Consider the following 20,307-nt stretch of genomic DNA (forward strand, 5'->3'; position numbering starts at 1 on the left):
TAAGAAAATGTTTTTAGACTATACTTCAATACAAAATAAGTTTACGTCCTCACTTACTTAAACTAGATATCCAATTGACCCATTTCTATGTTATTCAGGTTTATTTGAAGGCTAGTTCATTCGGTGCTAAGAGATTTGCAACATTACAATTTTTAAATTATTTATGAAGATGGATAAATTGGATAAAAATTCTTATAAGTAACAATATATAGTAATCTTATATAATAGGGTGGGCTATAAATAAAAAAAATGGTAAATAAAGATGTGTTATTAAGAAACAATATTAATGGGCTCTATAAAAAATCCTATAAAAGATATGATAATAATGAAAGACATTAGGGGTATTAGTTTTGTATGCATTAATGAAATGCCATTAGAGCTACAACAGTCTCCATTGATAACTATTGTAAATAGTATGTCAATTTCAACATATACGTACTATTTTCAAATAAACTGATTTTATTATCGATTGCGAATAAATGTTGACATTGACAAAACATAGTATAATAATTAAGGCTTGTTGATTTCAACATATGTAACCGATACTACAACTGAAAATTAATTTTCATGGTTATTTTTGTAAACGCAAAATGTCATTATAGAAATTTACTGTACAATATATCATTTGGTAATATTAGGGGAACACTGGATGAACAGGGTTCATTTTAAAGGAAGGATAGTAATACTGGAGGATAACGTGATATGAAGGTTAGAAGGAGTAACTTTCATTAAAAAATAAATAACTAACACTACAATGATCTCCATTAAGACATGGAATTAGGCATCATTAACTAGCGAATTAAAAAACTACAACAACCAAGAAATAGTTAAGTACAATAACACACACAATAACAATAGCCAAGAAAAAAGACTTTTTCGCTATATATTGGAAAAGACAATTCAATATGACAAAAGCAGTTGAGCTGGCATGTTTTATTGTGGTGATAATGCAAAAGTGGAGCATAGGGCTAAGTTATAACATATTAATATTATTGTACTTAATGGTACTTTACAATAGATTTTAATGCATTTTTTTTATTTGTTGTAATTTGGCACTGTCTAATATTAATACATTAAAAGAAATATATGGTAAGGAAGTGCGAAGATAAATTAAAATAAATTATTACAAAATACTTACTATTATATAACTTAATACTTATATTTAATTATTAATAAATACAAATTTAATTAAGGAACCAATGTTAGCTATATGTTTTTTGAGGATGTTTCCCCAACTTTAACCAGGTGGAGTTCCGAACTAGCCAACTATAAAATTGATTTGGATTTTGAATTAAGCAATCGTTTCAAGTACTTTCATGTCCCAAAAACTGTGATGATACCCTGAAATTACAAGTTAGCTGTAAAAGTAGTAAACAAGCATTTTATACAAGAGAAATCTCTATATATGTCTCTCTGTTTGTACATAACTATTCCATGTAGTTACGGTAGTGACGTATAACTAAATATATCAAGATAATAACGTTTGTCTTGTAAAGAATAATACGTGGAAGAAACTCTGGAACAATGCCATAACACACACAAGTAAAAACAAAAAAAATGAAGCGAAAATATTTTTTATATATAAGTATAAAGTACAAAAGAAGTTTTTAGGACTTCTCTAATCCAAATAATACCTAAAAGGCACAATTTCCTTTGAAACAAGGCTTGAGAGATCGGCGGGATGCCTAGAAGCAGCGGTTTCCGATTTCAAAAGAAAAAAGAGCGAACCAACCAAGAAGCAGGAAAATAAAATGAACAACAACTGAGACACGGCGAAATAAAATCGGATCAGACCCGATCGAATGGACGGGGACCGCAAGCAAAACGCATATGTGACCTAAACTCCTGCACGGCGACGGCCACCATTGCAATTCGGCAGGAGTCGCGTCTTCTGGCGCAGGACAAAGTTGCGGCGAATATAAAACGCGGTGGCGGAGGCCCGAGACGCGCAATCCTATCGTGCAATCCTGCTCGGCAACGTTCCTGTTCACGTCGCAAAACAGTTCGAGTGAAGATATTTTCGCGCGATCTCTCGCATACGAAGCAACAGACGCGTAAAGTTCAGGAAAAGTGCATAAACAGCTAATTGCAAGGTAGGTTTATGATGAAAAACAACGGAACAAACAATTTTTTGTAATATTCGAACCAAAAATGTTATACAAATACAAATAAAAAACAGAGAAATATATATTAATAGATCATTAAATAAAATAAAATAAAATTGCTTGCATTTAGGAAGTAATAAAATAAAATAAAATGATAATACAATAATAATAAAATCAAAAAATCAATATTAGCAATGAACAACAATTTTAAACAGTTGATAAATAAAAAATTTAAATTGTGTTCACGTTATTTGTAACCTAAATTATTTATAAAATTGTAATTGTTTGTTATGTTTATCAAGTAAGTCATTTTAATTTCATTCTAACGGCCTTTTTGAGTTTGAAAATATTAAATGCTGGGAAAAAAATAAAAGCTAGTCGATGGGCAGGAAAATGTAAGGCAACCAGTAATATTTTTAAGCCAAGGTTATAACTTAATGCTTGGTTTTTGGAAATAATATCATTTTCATATATATATATATATATATATATATATATATATATATATATATTAGTTCTGTCTATATGTATTAAATTTGTGAAGTAAATTATGAAAATGTAAAAAGTTAGTTGAAGAAAACTATTTTTTAATATAATTATGTTGCATCACATAATATATCAATTTCAGTTTAAGTTTGTCATTTAGTTCTAAAAAATTCAAATAAAAAATAGTTTCAAAAAAAAATAGGATAAATAGAAAAATAATTACAGTTTCAGAAGAACTACATTTTTGTGCAACACCTTTATTTGTTACAAATATCCGTAATAGATACACTTTAAAAATAAAAAATATTTTTATTTTATGATCATCATGTGTCATTTCTAGTTTTTATTTTATTCTAATTATATTTTTAAATATCTTAATATTATATTATCAAGTTTAGCTGTACTTTATGGCAGGAAAAATATAAAATGGTTCAGTAATACTGAAACTCTGGGAAGCCTGTAAATACCTAATTTTATTACAATAAACAATAAAACCATATTAGTTTATTAAAAAGTGGCTTAATAAAAAATTTATCTATTTTGTTAAACAAAGAATATAATACTCTAACAATTTATTCTAAAATTTATTCTAATTTCAGTTTGTATTTATTTAAATGAATGTTTATTTTGTACTATATTACTATATAACGACGTTAGACTTTGTTATTGTTAGTTAACGTTGGAGTTAGAATATTGTTATTGATAATTAAATTAATAAGTTAAAAATGAGTAGCTATGATAATATTTTAAACGTATGTATATACGTATGTTTATCGAAAATGTATATACAAAAATAATTTATTATTCTTAAAATTTTATTTAATACATATGTAACTGAATTACGAAGATATTACAGTATTAAAAACAAAAAGTAAATGTCTTGAAAACTACATTAACATTGTTAAAATTCAATATAGAAGTTTAGGTATATTAAAATAATTGTTCTATTTAATTAAATTTTATTAATAAGAAATTTAATTAATAAGAAATTGTTTAATTTAATTAATAAGAAATTCTGTTAATAAATTTGTACAGTTAAATATTATTAAATTAGACTTTTTATACTTAAGGTGTAAAATAACAGGCCCTTAATTTATTTAGAAAAATATTGGTAACATTTTCTTTTTTTTTACTTAAGGTAGTATTACAATAGACCAAAAAGATATAATTCATTCATATGTTTCAATATTTCAACAATGTCTTCTAGTCTGTAATCATCATTAGTTAAAGTAACCATTTCAACAACAACTAATGAAAATAGATCAACTAATAAATACAGACCAAAACATAATACAGCTATAAGGCCAACCAAAATTCAAAGTAAAAGAAAAGACTAATAATACGAATCATCAAAGCACACTTACTTAGTAATGATAATCATTTAATTACATGCAATGCAAATTTATATATATATATATATATATATATATATATATATATATATATATATATATGTATATGTATGTAATATATATATATATATATATATATGTATATATATATATATATATATATATATATATATATATATATATATATCAATATGACATAATATAATATCAATCATTTGAAAACAACAAATTTAATAGATATTAAACAAAGTTTGTATATGAACTTTTATTAGTATATCATTCCAATATTTACTGTCCAACAATGAAAGTGTTTAAGGCCCAAAAATAGTCTTCTCATTGTCTGAATTCAAAAGTCATCCTAAAAAGTCAAAATACAAGGGTAATTTTATATATTCTATGAAATTTTCAGTTCTAATTTTTCAGTAATTATGGTTTTTGTTAAAATACAAATAGTATAAAAAAAGCTATTTAACTATGATACAATTGCGCTAATGATGAATTTCATTTATTTTTAAAATAAAAAGCTACATGGAATGCAAAATCCGACAAGGAAAGTGATCTCAATCACGCCAGTAACCAGGCTGGTAAAGACCAGATGTCCTCTGAGATGATTTCTAAGTTAGTTGTTAAAGCTAAATATTTACCACGTATAAGTGTAAATTTTGTCAATAATAATTATTACATTTGTGATAAAGTCATCAGAAAAGTGTAATTTAAGACCTCTTCTGAAGACTTCTTGCTTGTATTATTTTGGTATTAATGTGGTAGACCAATATAAGCACTTGGAAAGATAAAAAAATCATCATTGCTTGTTGTACTTTGGTTTGTTTTGGTTTGGCGAGAATAAGAATAAGAGAATATTTGATTGTAATCAAAAGCAAGAATGTCAATTTTAATTAACAGATAAAGAAAGTAGAAAATTAAGAAACAGAACAGATTTGTGGGGTATAAAAGAGATTATAATAAATAACACTCAGTTGATCAAAAAAACAGTAATCGATTAAATCTAAAAATAACAATCTCTAAAACAAGAACAATCACATTTCAAACATTATTAACATGTGTAATTAAAAATTCAACAAATATTAGTAAATATTAATATTTTGTTAAGTGATGTTATACAAAATCTAATCGAAATTATCTTAAATATCACAGATTAAGCAACAACCAGGTATTTATTTCTAAATTACAGTTATATTTTCATTTGCGTCAATGGGAAACCCAAATTAACTCCAAGCACAATTCTATAGTAAACTTCATTGTTATTGATGATTTTATAACAAAGCAGCATCTTACGTAACACCTTAAAACCTAACATATATATTTCACTATACCGGTTTATTCGAACGTAAGGTTTAGACGTATCCTTGCAAATCTATTTGCATTGGATAACGTAGACTCAAGCTATATTATGTGTTCAGGATTTTTTCTCGTCCAAACTACATAATAGAATACAATGGTCAACAAACCCAGGCTTTCTTGGAAGGTACATTAATCTTTTCAGTGGTCGCTCGTTCAGATCAGAAAGTCCCTCGTCAATTGTGTGTCCATTCTTTATGAATAGTATCCCTCCATCAATTTCTAATGGAAAATGTGACCGCAAATATACTGAAAAATACAGTGGTTACTGCAAATATATTTTAAGCTTTTTTTCTGCTGTTGTGTTTATTTCTAACTTCAGTATAATATAATATAAACTTTATATTAGCTCTACAAAATAGTTTTGAAGGATTTTTTAAATTTGAAACTGTATTTTATGATTCGGCACAATGTAATTATTCGAAGCGTTATCCATCGATCGTTGCTACTTTTCTCTATCTTTCAGGCAATTTACGGATTATATCTCGAAAGAACTACGTAACTTTTGATGGTATCAACGACTTCGGACTATTTTTTGGTATCTTCATAAGAAGTTATGCGCTGCTCAAACAGGCTATGACTCTTACATCGGAACAAGTAATGTTTCCAAGTAATTTTAATTTTTCAAGTATATTTCACTGTTTTGCAACATGTGATCATGCGTTGTCATACTGAAGAATAATATCGTTTTTTCTTTGCTCACATTCCGATCATTTTTCATGCAGTGCTTAGATAGACCTTTTATATTAATTTTATAATAATACTAAATTGGATTTTATGTTATTGATTTGGTAAGACATAAACCGTCCATTGTATCAAATGTTATCTAACAATGTCGAATGACAATTTACAGCTGTCAAAAGATCATTGCATACATCATTTCCAAAAATAAAATATAAATTTGTACATCAAGGGAAAATCGGGCTAGAGAATAGCTTAAAAATCAAAATAATATTGACTGATTATTAGGTCGTATAGGAAAATAATCTTCATATTATACGTACACTTGTGTGAAACTATATGGACACTTAAAATTCATGAAAATGTGCTTCATTTCCTACTCGCCCAATTCGACAGACTTAACTCCGTCAGACTTATTGCTTTCCCTAATTTCCAAGGACTACCTTAAAGGCATCTGAATCAATTGAATCATCTTTCTAAATATATTTAGGAAATGAAAAATATTCCAAAGGTATAAAATTGCTGTATAAGGATTGCCTTTAAATGAGACATTTTATATCAAAGATCCTACTACTGTTATAGCATATATGATTATTCCGCTTGTTACTTTATCAAGACATACAGATAAGACAAATTAGGTCGCAAAATTAATTAAAAAATCTGAAATTACAACGTTGGTTTGCCGAAACCGAGGTACACAAAACAATTTGCCCATATGGGACACGTAGTGGCATGTATATTAAAGTGAAACTCATTTAAATATATTGCTGAATATGCAAATTGTCTCTTTCAAGTGCTATACTCGCATCCATCATCATTAATTTGATTTCACATCAGCAGGTAAGGGTTGGGAATGGTTTTTATACGAGATATATCATTTGGAATACATTAAAATTTTAAATATTTAAATCAAGTTTCCTCTGTAACTTTGTTCTACTTTCTAGTTGTTTGGTAAAGGATTCTCATTAAGCAAAAACTAATTCATCATAATTCATTAGCATTAGCTAACCTATGGTTTAAAAATCATATAAGATTAAGTACAGCATGGTATTAAAGCATACATAAGAATCAAATAGTCAATAGTTGAGAACATAAATAAGAGAATAGGCTATTCAGTAAAAAATAAACTCAAGAAATAACAGCATGTGATAATGCTTACTGCACACATATAAAAACTATTTAAGAATGGAAAGTAAGAAAAAATAAATAAAAACAATAAAATATTAGTCTTATTGTTATATGTCTACAGTATGTATGTATAATAACCATAACATAATATTAGTAACAAGCTTTTAATTATATTCAGAATGGTTTTTATTGGGCCATTACTGGGTACTATGAAAAATCTTTTACCATTTTAAAAACTAAACTAAACTATTTTTAAGGGACAGTACCAAACTAAATATTTCTGTGGTAAATTAAAAATTAATTCTAGATATGACATTATTTTTTAATAATGCTTTTGTGTTTTGTGTTGAATCAACTCTATTGAATAAATAACTTACAGTGAGTATTCCGATGAATGTTTATATCTAATTAATTCTTTAGTTTTGGAAAAAGAACTAACCTTAAGTTAAACCAATAGTTATTATTGAGCATAATAAAACGTTAAAGTTTCAGTAATTCATGCATATGATTTAATTATGTCATAGGTCTCTAACAATTATGCACTCTACAAGAGTAAGGTATTAATTTCAAGTAATTTCAAATCAACAGATTTACAAAACAATAAAACTCATTGTAACAGTGTTCAAACATCGGAGGCATACTTATATTTTTGATACAAAAAAATTTCACCTGACCAACAAGTTTGAAACCAGCATGGAATTATGGTGTTCAACTCTGGAGTTGTACCAGCCAAAACAATAGAAATATTATACAAAAATTCCAAAACAGGGTACTGCGAGGTATTTTTGATGCCCAGTGATAGTAATGATAATCTGCATAAGTACCTGAAGGTAGAAACTGTCGATAACATTATCAACGACTATATCCAAAGACATGAACGGAATCTTCATCAAAACATCAATGTTGAGGTTCACCAACTCCTAAATTATGATGGTTTAGTCAGAAGATTCAAGGGAATAAAGTCATTACGTCCGGTTCAGTCAATTGGTAAAATTCAATGCACATTAAAAACACTAATGTAGAGGTTAAGCCCAAAGTATCTATTGTAGAACAAGTACCTTATAATTTTAAAACCGTAACAAAATAGGATAAACACAAAAAGCTTATTAGTTTTAAATTACTAGACCGTATAATATCTTTTTAAATATACCATTCTAGTACTTGAACTCCTACACTTGCTTTAAGTGAACCTCGTTTAGATTTACAATAGCAGGTGATCCGTTAGGTGTCGATACTCAATTCTCAAGCCATATGACTCTGTAATGGGAACTACATCGTTAAGAATACTGGCTTCAATACACAAAGGTTTATTTAAGAAGCCCCCTTACTTCTAACTAGCTTAACACAGGCGCCTCACACATAGACCGTACCAATTTTATTTAATTCACCGCATGTTCAGTTAGTATTGATCACTTCACTCACTTCAAAAGAAAGCTGTTTAAATATCATGATATTCTACTCATAAGTTTCTGAGTTATTGTGCTAAGAGTGACACTACTTTTGTTATTTTCAAAACAATGGATTAAAAACAATTTCGTATTTTAATTTTACACTCCTACTTGATGGGCAAAATACCGTACAAGCGAAGCAATGACTTGAAAAGTGTTATAAATACTTCGCTATAACAGAAACAACTGTAAAACGTTGGTTTTGAATGGACTTAAAGTGCAGTTTCATAAGTTAACTAACATAGTATCGATATGAAAAGAACGTGTTGGTTTTATATTGCATGAGAATTTGGCTATGAGAAAGCTCTGTTCAAACTATGTGCCGCGTTTGCTCACTGTTGATCAAAAACAAGAGCGTGTTGATGATTCAAACAGTGTTTGAGCATGTTTAAACGTAACAAACCGGAATTTTTGGGTCGATATGTAACAATGGATGAAATATGAATTCATCACTTCACTCCGGAACCAAAACAATCGTCATCTGACTGGGCAGCAACTGGTGACAGCCCTATTTTGAAACAAAAGATATTTTTATACAATTTTGAAAAAATAAACCACGTTGTCTTTGTTACGCCCGGGACTTCTCAGCTGAAGAGTTATTATGATATTTCCGAATATTCTCCTAAATAAACCTATATATACTAAACTATATTTCTTTCAAAGACTATCCAGTTATATTTATACTTCAAAATGTAAAAAGTTAGGTATATATCTTTTACTAAAATAAAAATATTATTGAAAATATATCCTCGATATTTTCCGTAATTCTCTAATGGATCGATCCGTACGATATACACGACTGAAAAAAAATCAAAACTCCGAAACCTAATTTGTAGAGCAACTTCAACATTAAACATAAATTTTACGTTTAGGGCAAGGTTTATGGAACTTGTACCAGTTGCCAACGGCTTCTTGCTCGGCTCTGTTTGTCGTTCACTACGGGTAATTCTCGTGTAATTCGTTCTGATTGCGAAGCCTAATTTAATATTGTTTCATTGTAGCTCACGTCCATCTTTTCATTGTAGGGACAAACCGAATTGGGACATTTTCATTAATGGTAATAACGGATAGCATCACATAAGAAGTTAATCGATTTGTTATTAACTTAGTCTTATTATATACGAGATACTGATAACGCTATTGTTACCAATTAACAGGAATATTATCAATATTATCTATACAGGGTGGATGATTTTTTTTACATTTCAGTCTTAAAGAACTGTTAATTAGTGTTGAGTAAATTCGGATTTTTACTGTTTTAACATAACGTCAGCATTGTTAATGTATAATTTAAAAATTAAAAAAAATTTAAAAGCTAAATTATAATTTAAGCATCGTGCGTTCTTGTCTTTCCTTCTCTTCTGAATAAGCAACCATTATTGTTTGAAGAATAGGGGGTTGCTACCTCCGCTAATTATGTGGCTCAGCTTTGATTTTGCAGGGTTAGCTGCATTTTTCTGGTCTACATTTGTTTTCATACGTAAAATAAAAGTAACAATATTTATCTCGTCTAGATATGCTTCGACTGTGCTTCTTCGGCTTTTCTTTTGTTGTTGTAATTGTTTTATTTGAGCTCGCAGGCCACAAATGATATGTTTATGTACTAGACAACGATTTAGTCAGCTTTTCTAACTTTCTAATGCAATCAGGATGTCTTTTTACATCAGGGTCTGTCAACAATTGTATTTATTTCAATAATTGGCTTAGTTTCTGCGCTGAATCTGCACCAAGTCTCAGTCCAGTTATAAAGCTTAATATATGTTCCATGGTCTTTCCATGTATGTTTAACAATCTTTCTTCAGTTTTGGTATATTTTTCCTTATCTTTTCTGGTTAAATTACTATTGATTTATTTATTATAAATAATGTTTATACTAGATCTGTATGCTCAAGAGGGCACTGCTTAGTGATTATTTGTGACAAAAACTGTCAGTTAAATGGCTAAAGTAACTAGTTTCTTTTAATCCAATTCTGTAACACATTATCTATATTTCCGTTTTATGAATACCTCTATGGATAGATACCTCCTTCTCCAAAAATGTTCCGAGAATATATGGTCTCTGTTTTGCTATAATGTGAAGTTCATTTGCCAGAAAATAATTAAATACTTTAAGACAATATCGTTAAAGTTCCTTATAAAACTTCAATATCTATATTCTTTGGCTGTAGATATTAGATAATTTAAAATACCAATTCATATTATTACTAACTAATATTCCTATGACTCCAACATTGATATAGCAACAAATGATATTATATGTTGTTTAAAAACAAAAATTATTTCGCTTTTAAAGTTTTATATGATTTTAATTAATTTCGGTTCTTATTTAAAAATCAAACTTAATATATTTTCTTTTTCTAACGCCCATATTATTACCGGCGCATATATAATTACTAATTTCCATTAATTATCCACTAAATATTCTCGCAAACTCACTTCATGTCTTTCCGCAAGCCGTTCATTTAAAGTCTATGCTTATGTTACTTCTTTCGCTGACCTGATGTACCTTTGGATGTTTGTGAATGCCCTAATTTATGATATATTATGGAGCGTTGACAGTACATCCAAGAACCTTGTCCTGTTAACTATACGTTAATTAGATTTGTCCAACACTTTCAACTTGTGCTTAAAAAGCCAAATATTTTAATATGTTCCCATATCGAACTGTTCTGGAGTCAATTATTGATGCTAGATAATCTGTCTTTTTATGCATCAAATTTAAATGTGTAGATTAGTTCTTCAACCCTTTTTGCCATTTCTTGCTGTAATTGGTACAGTTGTTGACATCGCTTGCAACGAATAATGTTGTATCATCAGCTGTTAGTACATAGAGCTCTTATAGCTCTTTCCACTTCTTCATATTTAGCAATATCACTGCTATACGTTAAATACAATATTGGCTCAATATTTTCAGCTAGTGTCCAAAGTGGATTTTAATTCTGAATATTCTGAATACGCTATATGCCTTTTTATATTTGATTCAATTATCCAATACTTACTTCCAAATCTTAACTGATGAGTTGTACTTCTTCAATTGTAAAACAAGTTTCTCGAACCATTTATTTATCAACCAGGATATGCTGTAGCGATCTATTTAAATATAATCAACATATTTCAAGATCATTTGCAACAATATATTATATTTATCTTCGTAAGATGATCATATATAGATGCGATAGTTCTTCATTCAAATTTTCCAGCTAATGTTAAAAGGCATCAGCGTATATATTTTAATTCAATTTTATCAACTCATAGTACTCAACTCCTAGTTAATATAAAATAGCAATCAGCAAATATATTAGATCAGCTTTAAATGCGACCTTTAATACTGTATTATGTTGCATTACATATTAAATTATCAAATTTTTTCCATCACGAGTTACGTAAACCTACAAAAATAGTCTCTCTGTCCGTTAAACAATAATATAAAATATTTTTTATTAATCTCTTAGAACGTCAACAATCTGCCCGTGGATAATAGTATTCTCATATGATTTCAGTTATATAATATAATTATACTGACAGGTCGAAGAACAGTTCAGTAAGTGATGTGTTGTACAACTTGTAATCTAAATCTTATTCTAGATAGTATTCTAACTTATTTTAAAGTATACCCTAGTTTATTCTAAAGACTATTCTAACTTATTCTAGATATCATTAAATCTCACTCTAGGTGTCTATTGGTAATTTTCGCTTCAGCCTATGTACTACACTGTCATCGCGCACATTTAACTGTTTAGCGAGTGCATTGGAACGCACTAATAGTCTTTCACAGTACTTTGCACTAACACTTCAAGTCATACTCGTTATGGGTTCTAAGGGGATATCACGTTGAATCAGTTTGTTGGACACGTAATATGGGGTATCGACGATGACTCGCAACACTTTAACCTGGATAGGATAGCTATGTTAGATTTGCTAGTTATACCCCACAGTTCAATACCATAGGTCCTAATGGGACTAAATATATTATAATAATTGTATCATTTATTTATTGAAAAGCTTTTCCTTTCGTTTAGGACGTTTAAATAAGAAATGATTGCGGTCTCTTTCGCCCTCCTCAATAATGTATGCCTTTTCAATGAACGATCTTGATCTGAGAAAAAGGAAAATCATCGATTTGTTTTTTTTCTGCTTGGTTGATTCCGACTGAAAACTGTATAACATCTTGGAAATATAGACTTTGGTTCCGACCGAAGGATGTTATTTAAATATCATAAATTCTTTTCGGTTTAATTTTCTTATAGCTGCTTCAAAATACCGTTCTGCTTTTTATAGATGGTTGGGGAAATAGGGTTGGGGAAAAGTAATTTCGTTTTTTCTTTTTCTGTAATACATAACTAAGTCGATTATTTATATTTCCAGTAAAATGTATGTAGCATACTATAGCGTAATTTGTATCATATTTTGCTTTAGAAAAGAAAAAGTTCCACAAAATTACTGAAAGAGTGGATGCGAAAAGAAGCTTGAAATTCCAACTGTTAGTCTTCGATGAATCGAAATGAAATCGAGCAATTTTTGAAAGCAATGGTTACGGATGATGAAAAGTAGATAATATACAACAATAATGTATGAAAAATATCGTTATCAAATCTCCGAGACACTTTATTAACAATTTTCAAACCCCCACTAATGCCAAGAAAAAAGAAATTGTTCATCGTCAGATGCTTGAACCAAAAATTGTCTGGGAATTTCTTCTGGTACATACGCAGTATAGATCGGATATTTCCCCCTCAGAATATTATTTGTTACAGTGTCTGCAAGAAAAATTTAATGATGCAAATCTGACATCAAAAGAGGTTTCAGAAAATGGCTTAGTTCAATTTGTCGTCCAAATATCACAAAAATTCCACAGTGACGGAATAATGGTCCATTATTTTGTTAAATAATTTACCTCAAAATCACTATTGTAAGTTTAAAAAATTTATATAATTATAAGGGAGCTACAAATTTACAAATATTTAAAAAAATTTGGACAATTATTCATTGTTAAATATAATCGTTTATATCATGGTAAAACTCATACTAAATTAAAATGTGTATTTAATAAAATCATAATCGAAAATATGTTTTATGGAAAAAGATACGGTATAAATTTCATTTATTTAAGATTTCCATTTGAGAACCCAGAAAGTTCATCCAAGAACTTATTTTATAGGAAACCGTCGAATCAGTATTTGCTTTAAATCTAGATGTGAGAAGTTTCTCAAAGATAAATGCTTACGAAATTTGTCTCTAGTTAGAGGAAATAAACCGAAATTATTTAAAATTATTTAAAGGTTATCTTATAGAATATACACATCAGTTATATAATGATGATTTATATAATAATAAGGAAGCAATTTGTATCAGCCATTTGGATAAATATTAACGTTGTTATAGATTAATTGGAACTTAATGACTGTGTATCTCAAATTAGATTTATATATGTTTGAGAAAAATGTAATAATGTCTTTTGTTTTTTTTTCAGGTAAGAATATACTCAGTCACTTCTTGAAAATACTAAGGTAATATTTATAAAACTCTATTACACTATTATGATATTTTGTTTCCAAAAACATTGAATTTTATTTAACCACTATAGCAATAGATCGAAATATTGTTTTAAAATATTTAAAAATACATAAAAATATTGGTTTTAAATTAACAAAAGGTAAACAATAATGTTTGCATTTAATTGAATTCCTTTTTATCGAAACAATACTTCATTTTCTTAAACCCATCTTCTACAAATAAGGAAGCACTTCCCAGAGAGAGTGATAAAGAGAAAGATTAATATCTGGTAAAAATGGATGGTGAGGTAGAAGGATCAATATAAACGTTTTCCTGCAGATATTCAAAGATTTTGGATGGCGTGACGTGACCTTTATATCAAAATCATAAAAATTTTACGTCTATAATAACAAATTTAAACTCACATGATAATTCTGTTCTATTTAAGCTTCCAAATTGTCGTTCTCATACTAGCTTGACTGTTCATTAAGTTTTTCGTGTTCCTCGCCAAATTCACTGTTTTTAAACATTTGTAACCTCCTACAACAACTCATCTCCTGCCTCCGGCCTGACACATAGATGGCACTACTAGAATTAAATCCATATGTTTCTTAGTTAGCTCTAACCTTCATAAGATGCGTGTATAAATTTGACAGCCGTCAGATCACTAGTTTGTTAATTATAGCGTTTTGAGTTAAGCAAACTTTTGCTATTGGGAAAAAAATGAATAAAAAGGAATTTCGTATGTAGATGAAATATTGCTTTTTGAAGGGAAAAAAATACAATTGAAGCAAAAATGTGGCTTGATGCCAAGTTTCCGAACACTGCCCAAGAAAAATCAACCATCAAGGATTGATATGGTAAGTTTAGACGTGGTGAAATAAACACCGAAGACGGTGCACGCAGTAGACGTCCGAAAGAGGTTTTTACCGACGAAAACATTTAAAAAATCCACAAATTGAATTTGAATGACCGTAAATTGAAATTGAATGAAATATCAGACACTATAAATATATTAACTGAACCTGTATATCATATCATTCACGAATATGCGGGTATGAGAAAGCTCTGTGCAAAGTGGGTGCCGCGCGAGCTTACTTTTGACCAAAAACAACGACGAGTTGAAGATTCGGAGCAGTGTTTGAAGATGATCAAGCATAATATACCCGAGTTTTTGCGTCTATACGTGACAATGTATGAATCATGACTCCATCATTTCACTCTGAAGTCCAATAGACAGTCATCCGAGTGGACAGTATACGATGAATCCGCTCCAAAGCGTAGGAAAACGAAACAGTCGGCTGGCAAGGTTATGACCTCGAAAAAGGAAGGACCATCAACAGTAATTATTACATAGCATTATTGGACCATTTGAAGGACGAAATAGCCGAAAAACGGCCACATTTGAAGAAAAAGAAAGTGCTGCTTCACCAAGACAATGTACCGTGTCACAAGTCAGTGAAATCGATAGCAAAAATCGATGGATTGAGCTTCGAATTGCTTCTTCATACATCATATTCTCCAGATCTGGCTCCCAGCGACTATTTCCTGTTCTCAGATCTCAAAAGAATGCGCGCTGGGAAGAAATGTTCGTCGATTGAACAGGTGATCACCGAAACTGAGGCCTATTTTGAAGCAAATGACAAATCGTAGTACACAAATGGTATCGAAAAGTTAGAAGGTCGCTATAATCAGCGTATCATCTTTGAAGGGAATAATATTGAATAAAAAACTAATTTTGGCAAAAAAATATGTTTTACTATGGTAGGCCGGGGACTTTTCAATTGGCCTGTTAAAAGAGCCTTACCATATGAGTAGATGTGTCTTACACATAGATGTAAACACACAGAAACTAAAGACATAAAATTGTAATTTCTTATAAATCTCTATGACTCAAAATTCGTTCAAAAAAAAACGACAACACGAAGCCATTTAGCAAACATTTTAAAAACAATACATCTTAAGACTACATAATTCTTACAATTGTAAGTGAAAACTATTACATACAAATTTAAATAAGAACTGAATTGATATTTTAGTATCGCAAGTAGACAACATATATTTCTATTATTCATTTATTGTGCACTCTGTAGTCTTCTTAGACAGTTATGAAGTGGCGATTGATACCTCCATCTTCTTTTATAGATTCTGACCTATTTTATTAAGAGGAAAGTGGGACAAACGGTGGATATATAGACGACGGCGTCTTCATTGTCTTATTAAAGCTTAAACGAAAAATGTTCCGCATTATTATCTTTTACGATGTGTTTCAATAGCGTCATAAATTCTTCTTTTAATCGAAATTTTCACTGGTATTTTATTAATAAGTGAGTTTATTACTGCTTATGTAAGTTTTAGAAGGACTTCCGTTACTATTCAAATCACTATATAGTCTATTCAAAGTTTTTTTAGTAATGCGTCATGGATATTTGTGACGTCTAAACCAACTCTGAGCCGCATCAACTCTGAGTTTTAGTTCAGTTTGGCTTTGACATACAAGAAAATTCTAATCTAAATAAAAAAATTGAACAAAATGTTATCAAATACAATTTATTTCAACATTATAGTACATCTAATATATATATTATCGAAGGACTTAAAACAACAATTAAGAAAGCAGGTATAGTAGTTTGTAAATTAGATTTGTTTTGTTTACATTGAACTCTTTTCCACACCATCCATAAGGTAGTGTATCTAGGTGCGTTTTTTATGTAGTGGTAACTCCCTGGAGGCTTAATTCACCTAATTAACAATTGTATATCTGAGAAATGTATTTTACTTTTATTCTAGAGCATATATACCTTTTTACGTTTAGTTCTTGTTTCCTTCGATGGTGTGTTTACTTGTCAAGTCATCTTGGTGTCACTGATTATTTTATTTCTTCTGCTAATAATTGTGTACACATACGTTCTAACCTAATACTCATGCTTAATTTTAAACAATTACGATCATATCTGAGCACACAAATCTTTCACGCCGTACAATACCATTTTCTACATTTATAGTCAATTAATTATGTGCATACCTTTAGTTGTTTCCACTCTCATCACTCTGTCTCAGGCATTTCCAGCATTGCACAGCATTATCACATATCCTGAAAGTTTCCTTCAGTCACTTTCACTTTCTCACTCGATGTTCATTTCAATCACTAAACTGTTAATTTCTAATCCATCTAAAACATGTCCACGATTCTACTATTTATCAATTACTTCCTCTGTATGTCTTATCAAGCTCATCCAAACCGAAGGCGTTATGGTTACAATGTCTCCTTCCACATAGCCAAACAGTTTTTGATAGAATATCCTTCTCGATCAGCAATATATCTGCAATTAATTATTAATAAATATAATGACCATCAAAACCTAATCGAATATTCTTGTAACATTTACCTTTTTCCATCAATTTCTGTTGTCTTTACACTTTTTTTGTTACTGTCATGCTAAGAGTGCCATTAATGAACCATTTTGAAATATTCAGTTTCGTCAAGATCCACAATTTCAAATAGTTTATCTTCCTTGGCCTTATTTTAAGCCTTTAAAAATTGAATTATTTTTAAATGGCGTCTTACATCCCTCAAAAAGCTGTAGGTCCCTAAGTCTTTTATGTATACATTCCACACAGACAATTGTCTCTAAAATAATTTTATTAAATTATGTTTATATTAATAAGATCATTTGTATGTAGACGAATCTAACGTATTATTCTTCATTTTGTAAGTGATGTTATTCACAGTACCCACAGTAATATTTAACACGTCAGCAACCCGCTAAAAACATTTTCAATAAAATTGTAGGAACTTATATTATTTAATATTATCTATAACTGCATCTCTAAGGAATTTCTCTTGTTTTCGGCATTTTCAAACAAAGTTATATTATATATTACGGAGCGACTTAAAATATATCAAAATAATCAAAGTAAAATATAAAAAACAATGTTTGCCGGTTTATAACCTATAGTGAACAGAGACGTATGTTCTTGTGATAAGAGGTTATAACTCTAACCTATAAACTATCGTGGCTGTATAATTAACTGTACTATTCTAGTATATAGACTATGAATAGCATATAAATAGACGAAAACTAATTATTAATAGTACCAAAAAGTTTCATTTCCTTTATCAATAAATGTTTCATGTGAAAATATGTATTTACCTAAAGCCCTGATAGATCTGGTCTATCTTGAAATACCGAATTCCCCTATCCTGGAGTAAAATATCTCAGCAATTCAGGAACAATGTCGAACTAGAGCGCAGATTTAGAAGTTGAGGTTTGGACTTCGCTACAAGAACAATATTTGAAATTATTAAGGGATTATGTGCCCCACTATTAAATTAATTTAAAGATAAGTACGTTGAGTATATAAAGGGTTGTATAGGAATAATATAATATAATATCAGCCTGGCAAAAATATATTTTCGGATTTCTTATATAGTAGATTTCGTTAGGTTTTACAAAGTTTTCGCGAAAATTTTATTTTGTGTGATAGAAACTGACAATTTAATGAAAAACCGCCGCTATATTAATAGAGACGATATAGAGCCACTTTGCAACTTAATAACTCTCTGTCATACGATGTAATGTATTGCCACTTCCTGTTATATGGTACTACTTCTATGTTTATTAAGATATTTTATAAGATTATCCGGGCACACTACTTTTGGTAACTATTAAATATTGTTTAAATCTTGTGAATTACAGTCACGTGCTGCGAGAATAATTTTTAAAAATAAATATTAGATTTAGAAAATAATAAGGTTTCCGTACTCAAGTAATGTTTGTTATCAAATGCATCTTCAACCATATACATATATATATACATACATATATATATATATATATATATATATATATATATATATATATATTTCTATTTTGACTGTACACTAACAACGCTTCAGAAATTACCACCATAAATTACCATTACAGAAATAATTAAAATTTAGAAGAAACTTTTTAACATATTAAGAGATTTTACAGAAAAATTACTGTATATATTATTTTATTAACTTTATATTCTTATCCCTCCAGCAATATTCATCACAAATCATTTTAATTTAATATAATATTGAATTATGTTAACGGCGATATCTTGCAAACAATTTGTTAAGTTATATACCTTTTAAAATAGATTTCTCGTTGTTTTTTTTGTCATTTTATTATTTATATTATTTTCGTTATTATATTTTTAGTTATTTTAATTGTATAAACGGAGAAAGGAAGAAGGAAGTAATATTCTATAAAATTCTAATAAATTGCCTCTTATTTCTCTCTGTTCCTCAACATATATTTCTAGCAACACTTATCGTTATTCATCCAATGACTTCTAAGAATATATTTCTCTCTCAAATAGTGATTCGTCTCGAATATCCTATCGATAATGGTTTTATATGAGATAGCAAATCCTAGAAATGCTTGAAATATAATACATAGGTCAATCAAAACTTTTTAGAAGTTTTTTAATGATTATTGCTATTAACGTAAACCATATATAAAAGTTCACCCCATCCATCTGTATATATTTACTTTTATAAACCTGGAGAGTTTTACTCGTGTTCTGAAATGGGATCTTTAACTTTTATTGTTCATTTTATATTACCTTGCATGCCACACATACACCACATTCTCCCTAAGTTTTCTCATAATTTTTGACAAACTAAATCGCTAAACTTTTAAAAGTAATACAATGTTTTGTCACGTTTAAAAACCACCCTTTACGAGTGTAGTTACAGAAATACCCAACCTAACAAACAAAGCAGAAGAATATATTCAGTTTAGTATTCATTTAGGGCAATAGTTTTATCATCAACAGGTCAATTAAACTCAATTTATCAATAGACAACGAAATAAACATAACGGAATTTTTTACCATTTCATTTCAAAGATATCTTTAGTCGACAACTAATATTAAAAGATCCAATATATATATTAAAAGTCATTATAGTAGTTCCAGTAAGCCATAAAGTGAAATTGAATTAGTTAACTGGCATCTTAAGGATATCAGAAGGCGGTAATTATATTACACACACTTTTTAATTAAAAATCACTTACCACATGACAATTAGTTATTTACTACCTATATAATAGTATTTTCTTAATATTATTCATCTAGTTCAGATCTAAATTTTTAGACTAACTGTTAACATAAATAGAGTTTGTAGAGTTTTCCCAGTAATATATTCCATAAAAACATGGCAGTTTCCACAAATAACTTCAACCACCGGGTAAGTCAGAAAAATGTTGGCAGGTAGTTGTA

At 29.2% G+C, this 20,307-nt stretch overlaps 1 protein-coding gene and 1 long non-coding RNA gene across 4 annotated transcripts in view; one reads left to right on the forward strand and one right to left on the reverse strand.

Moving 5' to 3' along the window:
• Positions 1 to 1,941: 1,941 nt before the first annotated feature.
• Scp2 (Sarcoplasmic calcium-binding protein 2) overlaps positions 1,942 to 20,307 on the forward strand; it is a 198,846-nt gene continuing 180,480 nt past the window's right edge. Inside the window, exon 1 of one of the 3 annotated variants that reach the window (XM_076396242.1) lies at positions 1,942 to 2,093. The gene's annotated coding sequence lies outside the window, so the exon portion shown is untranslated. The remainder of the gene's footprint in view (positions 2,094 to 20,307) is intronic. The other 2 variants (XM_076396231.1, XM_076396251.1) reach the window with 2 other exon arrangements.
• LOC143191322 (uncharacterized) lies at positions 16,587 to 16,955 on the reverse strand. Its single transcript, XR_013004468.1, has 2 exons — positions 16,854 to 16,955; positions 16,587 to 16,794 (listed from the first exon to the last, which is right to left on the reverse strand). It is a non-coding gene; the product is annotated as an uncharacterized LOC143191322 (long non-coding RNA).

Source organism: Rhynchophorus ferrugineus, unplaced genomic scaffold (assembly GCF_030347505.1).
Source record: "Rhynchophorus ferrugineus isolate W39M unplaced genomic scaffold, kcgeb_rfMv2 rfM1, whole genome shotgun sequence".
Taxonomy (NCBI): domain Eukaryota; kingdom Metazoa; phylum Arthropoda; class Insecta; order Coleoptera; family Curculionidae; genus Rhynchophorus; species Rhynchophorus ferrugineus.